Source organism: Cimex lectularius, unplaced genomic scaffold, assembly GCF_000648675.2.
Source record: "Cimex lectularius strain Harlan isolate CLEC.00 unplaced genomic scaffold, Clec_2.1 scaffold36, whole genome shotgun sequence".
NCBI lineage: Eukaryota > Metazoa > Arthropoda > Insecta > Hemiptera > Cimicidae > Cimex > Cimex lectularius.
Window position 1 is genome coordinate 473,833 of NW_019392648.1, and position 19,480 is coordinate 493,312.

The 19,480-nt window shown below is 35.6% G+C and overlaps 2 protein-coding genes across 4 annotated transcripts in view; one reads left to right on the forward strand and one right to left on the reverse strand.

Annotated features, from left to right (window-relative positions):
* The window catches only part of LOC106668413 (solute carrier organic anion transporter family member 5A1), a 136,008-nt gene extending 117,561 nt beyond the window's left edge, over positions 1-18,447 (reverse strand). For all 3 annotated transcript variants that reach the window (XM_014397122.2, XM_014397123.2, XM_014397121.2), the window contains exon 1: positions 18,142-18,447. The gene's annotated coding sequence lies outside the window, so the exon portion shown is untranslated. The remainder of the gene's footprint in view (positions 1-18,141) is intronic.
* LOC106668417 ((11Z)-hexadec-11-enoyl-CoA conjugase-like) overlaps positions 1-19,480 on the forward strand; it is a 77,744-nt gene that overhangs the window by 15,618 nt on the left and 42,646 nt on the right. The gene's annotated exons all lie outside the window — the stretch shown is intronic.

The following is a 19,480-nucleotide window of genomic DNA, read 5'->3' on the forward strand; positions in this document are numbered from 1 at the left end:
TGGGATTTAGGATTAGTGACGGTTTTCACTATGGGTCGTGACGGTAATGGGAGCCCTCAAACCAAGAATGAGAATGTACTCAGTTGAACCCTAACTCTTTTCACGTTTTTCCCACCTCGGCCAAATTTCAATTTCAGCTCCCTGAAGGGGTAAACAACATTTGAAATTAAATTCTCTATCAAGAAAAACATAATTTCTCATCGAGTTTTTTCCCCAGTAAACTGCTAAATTTTATCTTTTTTTCAGTTTTTAAAACTACTTTTTTTCCGGTGAAATTGTGATAACGGGCCTTTTGGCTCTTCTATGACTTCAAATGATCGTTTGGTATTTCATATAAGTCTACCATCCCTATCCCCTAGAACCATTTATTAGGTTCAAGGGGATAGGGATAAAAGTAGTGGCCTTCTGCACCTCCACCTGTGTAGATCTATTGTGCTCCTCTAATTTTCACTGATTAGCTTCATGTTGTTAATCAACCTCCATAGTCTTGCCAGCGGCAGATGGATCTTACTTGCTGTTTTTCCTCTCCTATTTGCAAGAATCTGCACCTACATAGAACCTCACAGAAACATAAAGCGTGTTCTACAGTCTCCTCTTCTTCCTGGCAGAATCTGCACAGTGTTTCTTCCGACTGTACTCCTAACCGGTGCATATGTCCGGCAGTTCCCTGTCAAGAGTCCAACCAGAATCCTGGTATTGAAGAGTCCAACCAGAATCCTGGTATTGTTGCGGTTACTCTCCAGTAGTTCCTTTCTAAGGAAGGATCAATCTGTTCGCATGCCTCATGCCTGGGGTATGTTCTACCAGATTTTGGACTCATTAAAGATCCATTTTATCCTTTTTTGTGGCAAGGTGCTTTGCCACAATAGGGTTCGGGGCCAGGAGAATTCATTTTGCTCATATTTTGTACACATCACCCTTTCATTGCCTTTATGTCCCGAATGCCCAGGGGCTGATGCCAGGGTCAGGTCATTTGTGTCGCTGACTTTTGCACGGGATCATATACAAGTCCATACGCTCTACCTTATTAGGTTCTAACCACATCATTTCTTCGTATTGAAATAGTTTCCTCAAGGTGACTAATAAAAGCAGTTCAAATCCAAGTTTCTTAAACAAATGTCTTTACAAATCGAAGCTTCGGATTCAATTGACGCAGTAGGTAAGAACCACTGCGCCGCAAAACAATAATCCCCAAACCTGTACCTGAGTCACCCTCTAGCGTCACTTAACTCATTTTATTGAAATACAAACACTACACCTACATTAATTAATGTTTGTAGTATATGACAAATTGACCATAAATGTATGTAATAAGTCCATTATATTTCGTGGTCTGATTGACGGAATAACTTTTTTCAATTAATTAATCTTTATGTAAGGTATTGGTTGAAATGAAAAAGTTAGTGTCACGTGCAGAATTCGAACCCACCACCTTCGACTAAATACGCCGTGGCAAAAAGGAGAGAAAATTTGAAAGGTAGGTTGAGATGGGAAGTTGGTGTCCGAGTGGATGGAAGTCACGATAGCTCAAATGGTAGAGCAGCGGCGTATTTAGCCGAAGGTCGTGGGTTCGAATCCCCCTCGTGACACTAACTTTTTCATTTCAACCAATACTTTAAATAAAGATTAATTAATTGAAAGTATGTAATAAGACAATAAGAAATGTTTTTCTGAAAACACATAACACCAGACCGCATCTCACGATTTCCGAATAATCATCGACTAACGGTCACTAATCAACACACACACACAGCGCGCGCGTAGGTAATAAGGTTAACACCGGCAATGACCTTAGTAGTTAGCGGGCAAAAAATAAGTTAAGATTTTCAGAAGTACTATTGAGTTTAGGTAGTTAAAGGAAAAGGTTCAACCTGGTAAAAGAAAACAATTAAGGACGTTTATCATATTAGTGGAATCTTTTTAAACCTTGACGGAACAAACAAGCTGCCAATTGTTCTTAATAATAAATTCAAGAGATTTGGTAGCGTATCGCGTGGCTGATATCGAAAGTGGTTCGTCCCAAAAGTGATAGGGCCGCCCTTCTTCCATTAGGATACCTCGGCGAAAGCCCACCCCTCCTGTAACATTTGATCGATACCATAACAAGTATACTTTGTTTTGGCTTGGGATTTAACAATATATGTTTCGGATCAACAATTGATTCACTTCATACCTTTCTTTTTTTCGCTGTTCAGACATTAGTCGTAATACCTTTTATAAATGTGGCGATTGCAATTCGTTCTTTTCATATTTATTATTAATATTCTGAACAATTTCAAAATCTATTGGAATTTCTTGAAACCCTGCTATCAATCAAGAACGCATTCGTGCTAGTATCAGTTTACAATCGGCTCCAATCGTCAGCCTGGATTGAGCAAAAACTTCGGAATAGATAAAACATACACTTTCGTTTTAATTAAGGTTGCTCTTTATAATTAATCATTGTAACAACACGCTCTGATGACGGAGGGTTTCTCAGTAGGACCGGACTTGTTCTTGTGCAAGCATGTTCAGTCAATAGTACTTTCTACACCTAATTATAAAAAATGTGAATTGTGTTAATTGGAAATAATATTATTATAAATGTTCACGTTTAAAAAGATGCATATTTTTATATTTCAAGGAGAATTGTATGTATGTTTTCAAAGTCATTTAAAGAAATGAGACATACCGGACAATGCACACATTTGGAACGGAAAGAAAAAGATAAATGAGATTTTGTACGTTTTGTATTGATATTTTTTTGGCTCGGGGGATTGGTTACGAATTATAAAAATTCTTTCCACCACTGTGGCCTAAATATACAAAATTATTTATATACTGTCCATATAAATGCATATACATATTTACAAGTTAGAAACAAGAGTACCAGTAATAATACTTCACCTCTCGATTAAATAAATAAAGAATATATAATGCCTTACGATTTAAATGTTGGGAAAACTGGACTACAAAAACCCAACCCTGAGTTACACTTAGTTTTAAGTTCTTAATATAGTCTGAATTATTTTTTGTTTACAATTATTAACTCTGTATACTAAATTTTCACTCATTACATTTTTAATGAAAAATTTAGCATTCATTTCTTTTATGTTATCCTTAATTCGACTAGTTTTCGTGGTCCGCTTGACCAATTAATGTTTTTCAATTAATTAAGGTATTTAGTTGAGATAAAAAAGTCAGTGTCATGGGCAGGATTCGAACCCACGACCTTCGGCTAGATACGCCGCTACTCTACCACTTGTGCCATCGTGACTTCGATCCACTCGGACACTAACTTCCCATCTCAACCCCACCTTTTGAATTTTCCCTCCTTTTTGTCATTTATCTCAACAAAAAACCGTAATTAATTGGAAAGTTATCGTTAATGTAAGTACACTTGTGTCATTGTGAAGTTTAAATTTGGGTGTATTTCTAGGCGCATCCACAGCAAACCTTAGGAATTTATTTTGCAATATTTGCCATTTTTTAAAATTAGTTTCACTAGTGAAGCTCCATGTGGCTGTCGAATACGTCAGCATTGGTCTTACCAGTACTTTCTACAATAACTGTACGTTTTCAACACTCAGTGTTGAATTTATATTTAATAAAGAAAATAGTTGAACTATTAGTACTTTACATTTATCTACGAAGTTATAGATATCCAATGGGAAGGTTAAGTTTTCTGTCTAAAGTTATACCTAAGTATTTTACTCTGTTCGTCCACTCTATGCTTTGGTTATCTATTATTATTTGGTGATGTATTGTAGGTCGGCTTTTGGTGTACAAAATTGCCTGTATTTTGCCTACATTGATTTGTATTTTCCACCTGTGGAAATATTTTAGTAGTCTATGAAGAGTCAGTCAGTCGATTTACTATGGCGTCTATTTTCCACCATGAACGTACAGGGCTGTGTCTTCAGCGAACGATGACAACATTTTCTTTGACTTAAATAGATCTATTCTCGAACTCCTATAAATTATATCCATACCTTGGAAAGTGCAATTTTTATAAGACTAAGCACTTTCCTCGGTGCCTCTACCTCCACTGCCTCACATTTACAAAAGTTATGTGCCGATGTCAGGTTTCTACTGACAGTTTGACATGTTTCTGCCTCTATTTTACCCTTTTTCTTCAAGTGATAATTAATAAGCCAGTGGTCTGTATAGAGGCCATTAATTTTTCTCAAATCCTGCCCGCTGAGAGAGAGAGAGTGACGAGTTGCTTCGCCTCCCTTTTTGAGAGATTTACAGAACTCTTGCCTCATGCATAGTACTTTAGTTTTTTCTCAAACCATTCTTCCAGTTCAATTGTACACATTCTGGTGCACAAATAGTGGTTTTTGCCCCATGGGTGAGAAGGCTACCCTTTTTTGACTAGCTAGTTGGTTCTTATTATTTTCCTTCTATACCTTCATGGCCTGGAACCCACTTTAAAGTAATCTTATATTTTCCTACAGTCATTAGGCAATTTAGGCACTCCCAGACAAGTTTGGAGTTGACAGCATGCGCATTAAGGCCATAGTGCTTTTATGGTTGCCTGGCTGTCTGAAATTAAATCTGTGAACATTTCATATTTTTCTTGAAATACATAGTTCAGACATTTTTTCCGTTATAAAACCGATTCTTCAATATTAGGTAAATATCTCATTTATCTTTGTGCTTTGTTCAAAGGTAAATAAGCGAAACTGATTACATAGGTAAAAATTATGTTTTAGTTTTCTAGCATTAAGTTTTTTAAGATATTGTAAAACAACAGTTCAGACATTTTACTATAGTAATCTATAAAAATTTAAAATTGAAACAGGGCTGATGTGGATTCCTTAATTGTAAATGGGATAGCCCACGAATTCCTTCATTCCAACTCTGACTATCGAGATAAGTCCTTGAATAGAAAATGGGCTCCTTCGATCTTCGGATTGCCCGGAAGGCACTTCGACATTGCTCAGTAGCTACGTATACGCAGGGAACGCAAAGACCATTTCCCAGACTATCATATTTTTATGGTACATCTTCAATATTTCACACGGAAATAGCAAATTTAAAAATAATGAATGTACATGTCCTGTAGATACAAAATTGCGCTATGTTATGAAATAGAATAATAAACCAAGTAACAGCATAAATTTATTGAGAAAAATCTAGATAGTTTTTGCCGAGGTGGGATGGTTCGCGTCGGAATTTGAATGTTTCTTTTCATAAACGTCTTGGCTTCTAATCTGAGACTGCGCTTTCGGCATAAGTTCATTAGTGTTAGGTTCATTTTGGGAAGTGTGGCTAGAAGAAATGAGCGACTTGAGATCAGCAGCGAATCTTATTCTACCCGGCCCGCTTGTGACTCTCGACTCGCTTGCTGTTCTCGACTCGCCGGTGACTCTCAACTCGCTCGTATTCTCATCCGTACTGTTCAGATATTCAGATTCATCTTCTCTCACTTCCACGAAAGTTTTAGTCGATATTTTAGGGACGGGTTTGATCCGATCTACTGACAATCTTGCGTATTTACTTAACAATTGATTCTTTTCGATTTGGTGTTCGGTCATGACGTATTTTCCCTTGCCCTCTTCCGTCTTGACCGGTGTGACAGGTTCTTTGTCTTCGGGTGTGGGAGATGGCTCCAATTTCGGACGGATGATTTCGTCGAGCAGTTCGCAGGCGTTCATAGGGCGGAGATCGTTACAAAACATGTTTTCAAAAGATAGAACACGTTCGGGCCTCCGCGGCTTTTCGTACAGTGTGTCGAAGTTGAGACCGTCGTCGTCGATGTCTTCGACTTTCTTGAGATAGGCTTTCACGCCTTCGATTTCGTCTAAAATCGCTTCTCTGTGTGCGATGGCCTCGTCTAACATTTCGACCGCTGTGCTGACATCGCAATCGAACGTGGCGTCTTGCAGTGTCTCGTTGACCCTCTTCCTGTCCTCGACCGACACGAGCAAAGCCGTCTCTGTTACAAAGTCTTCCAACATTCTACGGTCTACCTTTTTCTTGTACTCCTGATGAAATCTGTACATAGAAGCGGTTTTGTTTTCCATCGACCAGTCTATGAGGAGAAACGGCTGTACGTGTTTCGGCGGATTCTTGTTTTTCACCGACGTCAAAAGGGCGAACCATTGAGGCAAATCTACCCAAGGGCTCATCGGCGTTTCCGTGGCTTTTCTTTTGACTTCCTTTCTGAAATTTTTATTCATCTCGAATATTTTCCTCTTCAACAAATCACTTTTATCTGCTTCGTCGAGGATATTTTTTACCTCTGTGCACTTCGCTAATTTACCAGCCATTGTATAGTCGTTCTCGAAAGTTTTAACTAACATCCGGCATTCGAAACTTCTGGACGCGAGCTTTAGCAAATTTTCATCTCCCAAAATTTCGTTGATTAAATTTTTCCGTACCTCTGCACTTCTAGAAGCGTCCACGTCAGCGACAGAGTGGTTTTGGAAAATGTCTCTTAACGACCGTACTGTCGACAACGACGCGTAGACTTCTTTCGTCAATCTCCAGTCATGCAGGCACTCGGTCAACATTTTTCTAAATTTCGATCCAATCATCGTGTCTCTGCCCAATTCGGACAATGTCTTCTTGGTTCTCAAAATCACAGGATTCTCCTTCAAACCCTCATTTTCTTTAATCGCCAAGTCGGATACGTCCCATAGATGATCGTCGGTCTCTTCGCACACTTCGTCCTCGTTATCGGTGTTGTCCTGAACGGTCACTCTGTGTACTTTCCCTCTTCTGCGCCTCAACGCTTTGTGCACAAGCGCCGCCCTTTCCATAATGGGTATAGTGGAAGAATAATTCAAAAGAGTAACAGGAGCGAGGAGGGGCTTCGGAGCGTCGGCGGGGACTGTGTCACAAAAAGTGACTTTGTCCAAAGCGGTACAGGTCTCTTTAGGGGTTTTCCTCGCAGGACGCTCACAGTACTTCATCAACAGTTGTACGTTTTCCTTTGTCTTCCTAAATTGACACCGCATTTCTGCTTTACGGTCTTGGAATTCAATACCATCCGCCATTTCGAAATACTGGCTGAAATCCTACGAAATGTTTATAAACAATATCAAAAAGTGTTTAGTCACGTTTCCATGGCAATTATATGTAAGTATGATTTTTTTTAAATTGTTAAAACTATAAAATGTTTAAAAAAATCGAAATTTTAGAATACTTTAGTTATTATTTTAGGGTTTAGGTTCAACTGCAATATTTCCGAGGATGGAAGAAACTGATGAACTAAAGTGTACTAATGTAGCAAGCTCTCGTAAGAGGTGTGAAAGTGATGTTCTTCAAATAAATGTATTTAATATATTTCTTTTATATTTTTTAACTAATTAAAATTTAAAACTTTTTTTAAAACAACTGTCTTTACTAATCAACGGATTTATTAATAACACCCAATAATGGATGAACACTGGGTTAATAAGTTCAACTATAGATCTGATGAACTTCGGGAGTGAAATGTCAACCCGACGTTAATTACATAGAAAACAATTCCATGTGTCTTGCTCACGTACATCATGTTCACGGACCTGCATCCGATAACTGGTTGGATAATGGAGACAATTAAAGGCGAATTAGTCGCAGATGAGTAACGGCCTCGTCAAACTGGTAGATCCATTGGTATCCACTGGACCGCAGCCCCTGGAAGCACCCACGGTCTATCTGATAATTAGAAAAGAATGTTGTGCCCGCTGTTATTCTGGAATGTGTTCTATCAAAATGTATGACTTGATGTTCTTTCATTTGTTAAGTGATTATAAAATTATGTAAATACATAATAAGCCTAATAAGTATATTACTTTTTGTTATTCCTTCTTTTAATTATTGTAAATAGGTTTTAGAGTAGTGGACACCATTTCCTCTGCTCTTGAGAACAAAGAGTATTGCCTGGGTGCGTTCCTAGATGTTGCACAAGCTTTTGACAGGGTGTGGCACCCGGGCACACTTTATAAACCCAAACGCTTCCTACCCACTCCTTATTACCTTATCCTGAAATCCTACCTAACAGACCGCTGCTTTAGAGTGAGGTGCGGTAACGAGTTCTCTGAAATCAGGCCAATACAAGCCGGTGTCCCACAAGGGAGTATACTTGGTCCTATCCTTTATACCATCTATACTGCTGACCTACATACTCACCCCAAAACCATCATTACCACCTACGCGGACGATACCGCAATTTTGTCCTCTAACTTGAATCCTACCCAAGCTACCTCTAATATCCAAGAACACCTTGAGCTCATCGAAGGTTGGTGCAAAAAGTGGAGGACAAGATTAAACGGAGAAAAGTGCATCCAATGTACGGTCACTTTGAAAAAGCAGTCTTGCCCTCCACTATACTCGACAATGAAGAGTTACCGACTTCCACTCAAGTCAAATACCTAGGACTATTCCTTGACAGCAGACTGACGTGGAATCCTCACACAAGACTTAAAAGACAACAACTCAACAGAAGACTTGGACAACTACGCAGACTACTAGGACCAAAATCCGGGTTGACCATGAGCACTAAACTGACCTTATGCAAGTCTTTACTGCGACCACTATGAACATACGTGTGGAACTGTGGGGTTCCGCCAAACCATCCAATATTCAGCGTATCCAGTCCTTCCAGTCAAAAATCCTCAGACAAATCGTCAAAGCTCCTTTTTACGTCTCTAACCTCACTGTCCACAAAGACCTCAACGTTCCTTTTGTCCACGAACTGATCCATTTCCGTTCCAAAAATTTCATACCAACCTATCGATCCATCCTAACCCTATCCTAGCGATAGCCCTCTCCACATATTCCCATCCCGAGAATCCACCACGTCGCCTAAAACGACGATGGCCCCGAAACCTCCTTGCTCCTTAATCCATTAAAATGAGTGTCAGCACTGGCTGGCTTCTCATGGCATGAGTCCACCGGGTGGAGCGCTGGCATCAGTGTTAGTGCTGTGACCGAGCGGTGAACAATATACATTGTGATCACATTTGTATTATGTACAAGTATGTATAGGCTACAAATAAATAAATAAAAATTATTGTCAATAGTTTTTGCATTTTTTTTCTTGGGTGTGCGTTTTTTTAAATAATTATTATCAATAATTAAAAAGTTTACTTTGAAACTAGACCAATAGACAACTAATGTACAAAAAAATACACAACAAGCAAATGAATAAGCATGTGCCTGTCCATAGGCGGTTGACACACGGATACTTACTTTTGAACCAAACTCCGGCATGTATGTGTCCGGCATGCAAGAAACAGTGCTCATTGTGTCCCATATAATTAAAGGGTGTCATTGCTTGGCTGCATATAGGGAGCAAGTAGGAATCCCCCCCCCCAATATAAGAATTGTGCTCAGCACTGCAACGAATCTTTGGATCCCTTGTTGTTTTATTATATGTAATACTTACAGTTTAGTGTACCTATCATATGGCGTGAATATGAAATGGAAGATGGCTGGTGATACGATGATGGAGGAATATCGAGTACTCCACCACCCTAATTTATTGAATAGTATGTAAACAGGAAAGAGAGTTTGGATCTAAGAACTGCGTTGGTGCTGAATTGTCCTAACTGTTGACAACACTGCGCCTAACCTCGGTGTGTGGACGGATAAGACAGAGGTCAGTCTTCGGACTGCCAACACCCGGGGTGGATGATTCTAGGGGCCTGCAAGTAATCAAAAGTTGGAATTGCCGGTGGTCTGCGAGAAGCTCTTCTCTGTTCATGTGTGTATATATGTACATGCATGTGCAGATTTGAGGAGATATAAATCCAAAATAAGCATGTGAGTTAAGAAGTGTACTTGACACACATCCTTCTCTTGTCAATCAACCATTTCCTTAGATCTATTATTTGATAAAAGCTAAATCGACATTAATCGAAGAGTAATCCGCTCGTTTAATTGTGTCGAACGGCTCTCGGTTTTGAAAGAAAATGGAGGGGTCCGGATTTCGCAAGTTGCCATGGCTACGACCCCCACGCAGGACAGAACCTACTTTTCAACTCGTCCACCTTCGGGGCTGCTGAAACTGCTCTCAAAATTTTCCATCTCAGATGACACGCGGAATATAAAAAGGAAAAAGAAACATTTAGCCCCAGCCACAAATCACGTGAAACTAATTAAATTCACGTTTGTTCTCAAAGCTGCAGACTTAGTGATAGTTTCATTTTATAATATTCATATGGGTGTAGCCTTATAGCTTCTTAAATAATTTGAATTTTTTAATGCCAATTGATAAACTTGAAAAATTATAAAGGAGACATTGAACAAAATAGATGACCTCTTTTTTTTATTGTTCGTATTATCGAAACGCTTCCGCCTTCAATAATGTTAATTCAAAAAGGAAGCAATGGAATAGAAGTATATATTCAAGATAAATACGAACTTTATAATATTGAGATGTTTCAACAAGACATCTGGTCTCGATAGAAAAGTACTTTTTCAAGTCAAACATTATTGAAGAAGCAGTATTGACTCATCTGAGAATAGGGCACAGTAGGCTCACTCTTGAATACCTAATGGCTAGAGAACCTCCTCTTTGTGAAACCTGTAGGGTATTGGCCACAGTAAAGCGTACAGTAATCAAATAGTGCCAAATACGACCAGGCTAGAATACAACATCGCCTGGCCAGTCGATTGTCGGAGATTCTTGGGGACAATTCCTCGAATATAGAAAATCTTTTGCCTACCCACGGGCCAATAATTTATGTCCAAGAATACTTGATATTCCTCGTGGTAGGGTTAAACAACCCCTTCCTTTCAATAAATTACATTCATTCCTACCAACATAAGCACAACATCCGACACAAATATAAATGTCTGGTCATCTTCACTCCCCAGAGTACTCAATATACTTCGGGGCGGGGTCGAACCCACTCCACATAGTATGTTCGGTACATACTTTAAAAACGAATTTTTCTACCATAAGAGTGTGGAAATATAATTTTTCTCGTTGACGTATACAAACCATTAAAACGAGTTAACACTAAATTTGTTTTTGTTTTCGTTGTACTATTAAATCGGTCGATATTTTTAGAATGGAAAACCTCTCATTTTACAAATAACAACATTGATATAATAACTTTTCGCTATAGCTACGTAACAGTTGCTTATTAATTTAAATAATTTATAATTATTTTATAATATTTTTTTATATTTAAGAGTGTTTATAAAATTGTATTTATAAACAAGTAATAAACAAAACACGACAAAACAAGTAAACTGCGAACATGTGTGTGAGCCAAGGGAAGATATTTCTATCCACATGGCCTGATAATTAAAAATCTCGCCATCCTTATGGAATAAAATCTTTCAAAAGGAAAAAAACGATTAAATCTCTTAAATCTATTTGAATTGATTTTGAGAATTTAGTAGATTGTATCAAAGTTGACCCAAATAATTCAGCGCACCGTCTTATGAACTCTCAAACCCGAACGGATTCCTGTGATTTTGTAACCAGTTCAAAGTGAAACTATTGTCTCTAACCAGCGAGGCCTGTCGGCGGCCAATTATTGCTTGAGAATATTTAGACCAATGACCAAGAGATTGTCGGGATGTTGCGGCGAGTAGGAACATTTAACTATAATCGATTCCCTATTACGGACGGTTCAGTCGAACATTTGTACTTTTTTACTTTGGAGTTCAACCAGGGTCGTTCGCCGTGGCATTCACGCTCCGTCTCAACTAAGGACAACCACCTGCTATCCTCACCTTCCGGATTCTAAACAATGTTCCGGAACAGAAATAGAAAAAATAAGGATGCCATATAAGCCCGAAGATGTTAACCGCGCACAACTGGGGTTCACTTTCACAATAATATTGTTAATTAATATAATAATAATCATAATATGAGAAGTTTAGGGGGGCAGTAATGGCCTCAGCTCTTTGTGCTCTGAATGGCTTTGCTTCTTTTTCTGGTCTTTCACGCATATTTTTCATATAATGTTCTGTTACTGACTCTCTGCTTTTATATGAAAACTAAGTCGATATTCTAGAATGCTAGCTTCTCTTTGTACCTCAGAGATATTCCTCGGGGCGGGTTTAAACCACCACTTCATTTCACTAATAAATTACATTAATTCCAATAAATTAACGTAAACACAATGTATTTTAAATTTTTTTACTATTTTTACTTTACTGTAATATTTTTAAATATATATTTTAAAATCCCTATAGCCATGAGGTACCGGAACAGCGATCCTATGCCTGCCGCCGTGCATCAAGATTACGCAACGTACAACAATATCTTTAAATTAATTAAGGTTTTTAGTTGAGATAAAAAAGTCAGTGTCACGAGCGGGATTCGAACCCACGACCTTCGGCTAGATACGCCGCTGCTCTACCACCTGAGCTATCGTGACCTCGATCCACTCGGACATCAACTCCCCATCTCAACCCCACCTTATGAGTTTTCCCTCCTTTTGCCATTTTTCAAATGTCGTGTAATCGGTTTGGATTCTCGACGACAATTGAAATGGCGACGGAGAGCTTTAGTGAAGTGTACTTCATTTTAATTCATTAAATTCACTAATTTCGTGGTCCGCTTGACCAATTAATACATTACAATTAATTAAGGTTTTTAGTTGAGATGAAAAAAGTTAATGGCACGAGAGGGATTCGAACCCACGACCTTCGGCTAGATACGCCGCTGCTCTACCACCTGAGCTATCGTGACATCGATCCACTCGGACATCAACTCCCCATCTCAACCCCACCTTATGGGTTTTCCCTCCTTTTGCCATTTTTCAATTTAATTGGTCAAGCGGACCACGAAATTAGTGAATTGCCTATAAATTACATTCATTCCTATAAATTAATATAAACACCCGATACAAACATAAAAGTCTGACCACATTCGCTCTCCCAGAGTACTTGATATTCTTGGGACTGGGTTGAACCCACTCCATTCGTGCTAATAACTTACTTTTACTCTACAGACGTCACACACTCACTCCAGATTACTTTATATTCTTCGGCGAGGGTTTAATATTATACACTTCCATAATTAAACGAACATATTTTGGTAGAAGAGGTACCATGTGGCAACTAAAATAAATTAAGCGATTTCTTCCAGAAGTCTGAGTGATGAACTTTAGTTTGTAGTCCCGCTTTTTAACCACTGAAGATGGCGAAAGGCGAAACATATCAAAACAACAAGGTTAGGCCGACAAAATCACCGAAAGAAATTAACCAGTTGGACGTTGCAAAGATCTAAAGATTTCGGAATTGTTATTGGTTGGTCTGTGGGTTATTTTGTCAATATTTTCCAAAGAATAATAAAGTTAAAAATTTTGCTGACATTTTGGCTAGCCGTGTCCTTTCTGCAGACTGTAATTGTAATAAAGAAGTTCGATTTTTGCCATTTCAAATTTAATATATCAACGAGTTGGCCCAATTCAGTACTGAATTAAAAATGTCTGATAACGCATAAAATATTTTTTTAACTCGTTTACTTGGCAATTTTACGAAATCTTGAGAAATTAAAAGCCTCGAGGTCATTTGATATGTCGAAATTTAATTTTATTGTTCAATTTATAAATTCTGCTCCTCCGTTTCTAAATGAATATCCTTGACATTTAAGATTGTGTAAGCTGCACCAGTTGGACGACATTTTTTACAATCTCAAACTCCAACGCCCAAAATAGTTCATTTTCCTTTTCTTTTTTTAATAGGTGGATGGAAGAAATTCTTCCAGGACCAAGTCTTTTGGCCAATCAAAAGCCAATTACTATTGTTACTTTTTATTGAAATTACATAAGCAGTGAAAACATTTTTATATTTTCTTTCTTTTTAACCATTAACGTGTAGTTCGTTTTGAATTAAGCCACATTCCAAGGAACAAATTTTTATTATTTGATTCTACGCGATGATTCATCGCCATTTGTGCTAATTCGTGCATTTTTAATACACAATACACAATAATATTGAGTCTGAGGTTTTATTCAATTTTAAACTTTATTAAACTATTTACAAAAATTTCCAAACTGCCTAATGATGTAGACAATATATATAAACAAAAATCCAAATTTAAATAAAATCTTTTTCCAACGTAAGGATGAATTGTCGTTATTCCCATGATGAGACTTGACTTTTCTATAAACGAATAATTCTATTATTTCGTTCTATCTATTCTATTAATTCTGAATTTCGTTGTGCTATTACCTACATTTTATGTAAATATTCAAGATATATAAACTATAAGTCCATAAAACTACATCTGGTGTTTTTAGATAATTTAAAACCAATTTCACTATCAGCTTATTTCTAAGATATTACTATCTTTCCTTCCTGCTCAGTTTGACACGTTTGACGCTCTACATTCTAAATCAGTTTTGTTTTACATACAATACTACGTTAAATTACAATATTTGGGGTAAAATAGATAAAAATATATCGTTTTTTTTTATCAAACGTCTACCTCAACAACAAATGCCTTGAGTCAAGTCTTTTATTTGGAGGGTTGGATGTTTTTCTAGAAACGCCATTGGAAATAAAATTCACAAAAACTCTTGGAAACGAAAACTGATAAAATCAAAATAAATTTTTAATACGTAAAACTAAATTTTAAGTACTCAACATTTGCAAATAAATTAAACTCAAAAAATTATAGTTAATGCTCTGCAAAAATATATAATACTAATTTTTACTAATTGTAAAAATAAATTTTAATTTTTTTCATATTTGCAAAAAATTACAAGAATCTTCTCTATATGAGTTTGGGTTCAAATCTGGCTTGTACGAAACATAATTTATTCAGCATAAAACTCATAACAGCATAAAATTATAGGTCATCAATATTCTATCATCACTTCACACCGAATTTCATATCATAAAACGACGTACACACATGCTTTGAAATTCCTTAAGCTCATATTAAAAAATAAAATGTTTCTTTCTAGAATTGTTTAAAAAAATTATGCAATTATAATTTTCAAAATGCATAAAACATCTCCTTCGTAGCACTAATTTATTTTGTGTTTATTGCTGTTAATCTACTCGCGGAAGCTTGAAGAAAATTTTATATAGATTTTTCCTTCATTGGACAAAATTTAATTTACAATTTAACAACCTAAAGATGGTTATAAAAAGATATTTATTTTATAATAATATAATTCAATAATACGTATTGATTTTTGTAAGTATTTTGCATTTAAATTGTTCAGAATAGATTTATGCAAAACTGAATTTCAATTGATAAACGTCCCATTGGGTTAAACTATTTAATAAGAAATTCCGCGTTCAAATGTTCGAAACTCTTTCAAAATATAATAATATGTGCAACTTTCTGATTCGAAAGATAAACTGAAAATCACTTTTTGATTCAAAATCTAAATAAGGTTGTTTTTAATTTCGGAAATTGAACGAATTAGACGAAAACGTCGTTCAATGAGCATTGTCTTGGCATTAAAAATAGAACAGAAATGGTCTGATCCATTCAATATATTATTTTCGAAATGAGTAATAAAAAAGAGATTTCCGTTCTTGAAAAAACGCGCCCTCCGGGAATCAATCAAATCAGATCAATCAATTGCCAAATATTTACTTTTAAAAATCACAACGAAGCCCGCCTTAATTTAAAAAAGTAAATACAATCTTTTTCAGCTCTTCTCACAAAGCATTCAGTTATAATCGTTAAAATTTTACGTGACCAGGTAAACTGGTCAAATTCAGGATTCAGATGTTAGTGATCAATTTAGTTCTTTTCAAAATTACTCCAATATCAGCCTACTTCCAAAATTTTATTTGTGAAAAATGAATTTTTTCCATAACATGATTTACCAAATTTAAAAACATCTTATTAAGTACTGAACAAAATTTTTTAAATTTGATAAATGTTACGAACGAATTTTGTTGGAAAACTTGATATTTAAGGCTGAAAACATTAGTATTGCAATATATAATGTTTTTACTTTTAAATGTACTTTAATATTTTAATATCGGATCAGTTGAATAAATTTGAACTGAAAATTTTTTTACTAGAAGAAATGAACAAGATAGTTATTATTTTCGTAAATTATTTCAAATTGTCTTATCATGTTTTTAATTTTATAAAATAGCGTCTAGCACAAGTTTGTTGTTGTTTTTTTAAAGAAATATATACAAATTGGCTAATCCATTCCAATGAATTAATTTAAAAATAGTTAACACTAACATTTAAGTCAATCATTACGGTAGTTTTAAACAAAATTGTTTGTCTTTTTTTTAAATTATTTTGGGACATAACTGAATTGCAATTTTTTAAAAGTAAAAATCTGGTCATTGTCTGATTTAATCCAGTGGGTCGGTGTCCTGGCCAAATTTGAACTTATATGACAAAATGCTTTGACGTAAGGCTGATCAAGATGTAATTTTCTAAATTATGACAAGACAAAAATTCTTCGTTAACATCGTTCCATTTTTGTTTAAAGTAGAAATTAAGGTAGGGCCGATCGATTCCAGTGGATATTATTTAGAAAGGAACTAAATGGATCAATCGCAAATCGAAATTCGTACATTTTGATACTTAAAATTATTTTTCTGGTCCCTTGGGTTTCGAATTATAAAAAGTCGAATGTATTTGGAAAGGAACTAAATGGATCAATCGCTTCTGAATCCTGCATCTGACTAGTTCCCCTGCTAACGTCAAATTTTAACTTGTATAACTGAAAGTTTAAAGGAGAGCTTAACAAAGTTTTTTTTTTACTTTTTACTAACTTTATAAATTATGGCGAGACTTAACTTCGTTGTGACTCCGTAAGTAAAAAAGTTGGAAAGTGAATTATTTAATCCGGTGAATATCATTTAGAAAGGAATTAAATGGATCAATCGCTTCCGAATCCTGCATTTGTCCAGTTTACCTGCCAACGTCAAATTTTAACTTGCTTAACTGGATGCTTGAAGAAGATCTTAACAAGTTGTTTTTTTTTTTACTTTTTACTAATTTTATAAAATCGAGATTTAACTTCGTTGTGACTCTTTTTTTAAGTAAAAATTTGGAGAGTGAATAATTTAATCCGGTGGATATTATTTGGGAAGGAATTAAATGGATCAATCGCTTCTGAATCCTGTGTTTGACCAGTTCACCTGGCAACGTCAAATTTTTACTTGCATAACTGGATGCTTGAAGAAGATCTTAACGAGTTGCTTTTTTTTTTTTTTTACTTTTTACTAATTTTATAAATTTTGTCAAGACTTAACTTCGTTGTGACTCTTTTTTTTTTAAGTAAAAATTTGGAAAGTGAATGATTTAACCCGGTGGATATTATTTGGAAAGGAACTAAATGGATCATCGCTTCTGAATCCAGAATTTGACTAGTTCACCTGCTAACGTCAAATTTTACTTGCATAACTGAATGCTTGGAAGAAGAGCTTGACAAGTTTTTTTTTTACTTTTTACTAATTTTATAAATGATGTCGAGGCTAAACTTCGTTGTAACTCTTTTTTTAAGTAAAAATTTGGAAAGTGAATGATTTAACCCGGTGGATATTATTTGGAAAGGAACTAAATGGATCATCGCTTCTGAATCCTGAATTTGACTAGTTCACCTGCTAACGTCAAATTTTACTTGCATAACTGAATGCTTAGAAGAAGAGCTACAAGTTTTTTTTTTACTTTTTACTATTTTTATAAATGATGTCGAGGCTACACTTCGTTGTGACTCTTTTTTTTAAGTCAAAATTTTGAAAGTGAATGATTTAATCCGGTGGATATTATTTGGGAAGGAATAAAATGGATCGTCGCTTCTGAATCCTGCATCTGACTAGTTCACCTGCTAACGTCAAATTTTAACTGAAAGTTTAAAGAAGAGCTTAACAAAGTTTTTTTTACTTTTTACTAACTTTCTAAATTATGGCGAGACTTAACTTCGTTGTGACTCTGTTTGTAAGTAAAAAAGTTGGAAAGTGAATTATTTAATCCGGTGAATATCATTTAGAAAGGAATTAAATGGATCAATCGCTTCTGAATCCTGAATTTGACTAGTTCTAGTTATTTATTTTTTATTTATCCTTTTTCAAATAGTGTCGTTCTTACAACTATCAGAGAACTATTAATTCTCAATGCAAGAAGATTGTAGGCAATGTGAAAAATTTCTCAAAAATGAAAATTTCTTCTCTTCTCCAAGTCTGTATTATTTGAAAAATTAATTATTTTTTATTTCATGCTGTTTGGTATAAAGTCCGAACGGTATTGACTAAGATTACAATTACCTGTTATCTCTTCATATGCTGGAGGATAATCCTTCAGTTCCAGGATGTTGTAAGATCAGTACGTATCCTTGGTAAGGCTTTCTAAGTTGTGGGTGTTCCAAAACGGTTCACTGAACAAATAACAATATTAAATGGGTCGGGACGAGACCCGGACACTAGAACGATTGCGCGGGGTCCGCGGTTTCTCGCTCTTTTCCTCGGCGAAATGGAAAAAAGAAAGGCTCGAAATGGTCCCAGCTCCAGGAGTGACGTTATTGCCAACGGAGCGGGGAGGAATCAAGTCCATTGCCCAGGTCGTTTCTGGTCGCGGTAAGGAAGCGGGTGGCCCAGTGGGGCCAGCATAACGCATTTTCTTTCTCTAAATTACAAAAGTTTCCCTCCGTCCTCACAACACAAATGTCACCAACTATACAACTAGCACTGTGCTATTTCAAGCACGTCTCATCAAAATAGTACTATCAATTTAATATCACTTACTAAATTATTTATTTACTACTTTCCTTGTCAAGGAAAATCATAATCCAATTTTTTATCATATTGAGCAAAATAAGTCTATATATACTACTATTAAATGTCTTTATTCTTTAAATATACAAAATTTACAATTTGGAAATAAGATCGTAATAATAATAAGATAGTATAAAGAAATAAGAAAGGTGTTCCTCATAGTTCAAAACGTCTGAGGGAGTCTATCACATAAACCTAAATTTTATAATTAGTATTTACAAAATGAATATTTTATTCAAAAATTACACGACAAATTTCAGTAACAATAAAACAATTGATGATAGTAACAGAAATTTTCTTTCTCAAAATTGCATAAGTTTTCCTTCGTCCTCACCACACAAATGTCACCAACTACACAACTAGCACAGTGCTATTTCAAGCATATCTCATCAAAATATGACTCTCAATTTAATATCACTTACTAAACTATTTATTTAGTACTTACTAGTAAATAAGATAGTATAAAGAAATAAGAAAGGTGTTCCTCGTAGTTCAAAACGTCCGAGGGAGTCTATCACATAAACCTAAATTTTATAATTAGTATTTACAAAATGAATACTTTATTCAAAATTTGCTTTCTCTAAATTACAAAAGTTTCCCTCCATCCTCACCACACAAATGTAACCAACTAGCACAGTGCTATTTCAAGCATATCTCATCAAAATAGGACTCTCAATTTAATATCACTTACTAAACTATTTATTTTCTACTTTCCTTGACATGTTTATAATTAGTATTTACAAAATGAATATTTACTTTATTCGAAAATAACATGACAAATTTCAGTAATAATAAAACAATTGATAATAGTAACAGAAATATTGCTTGCAAA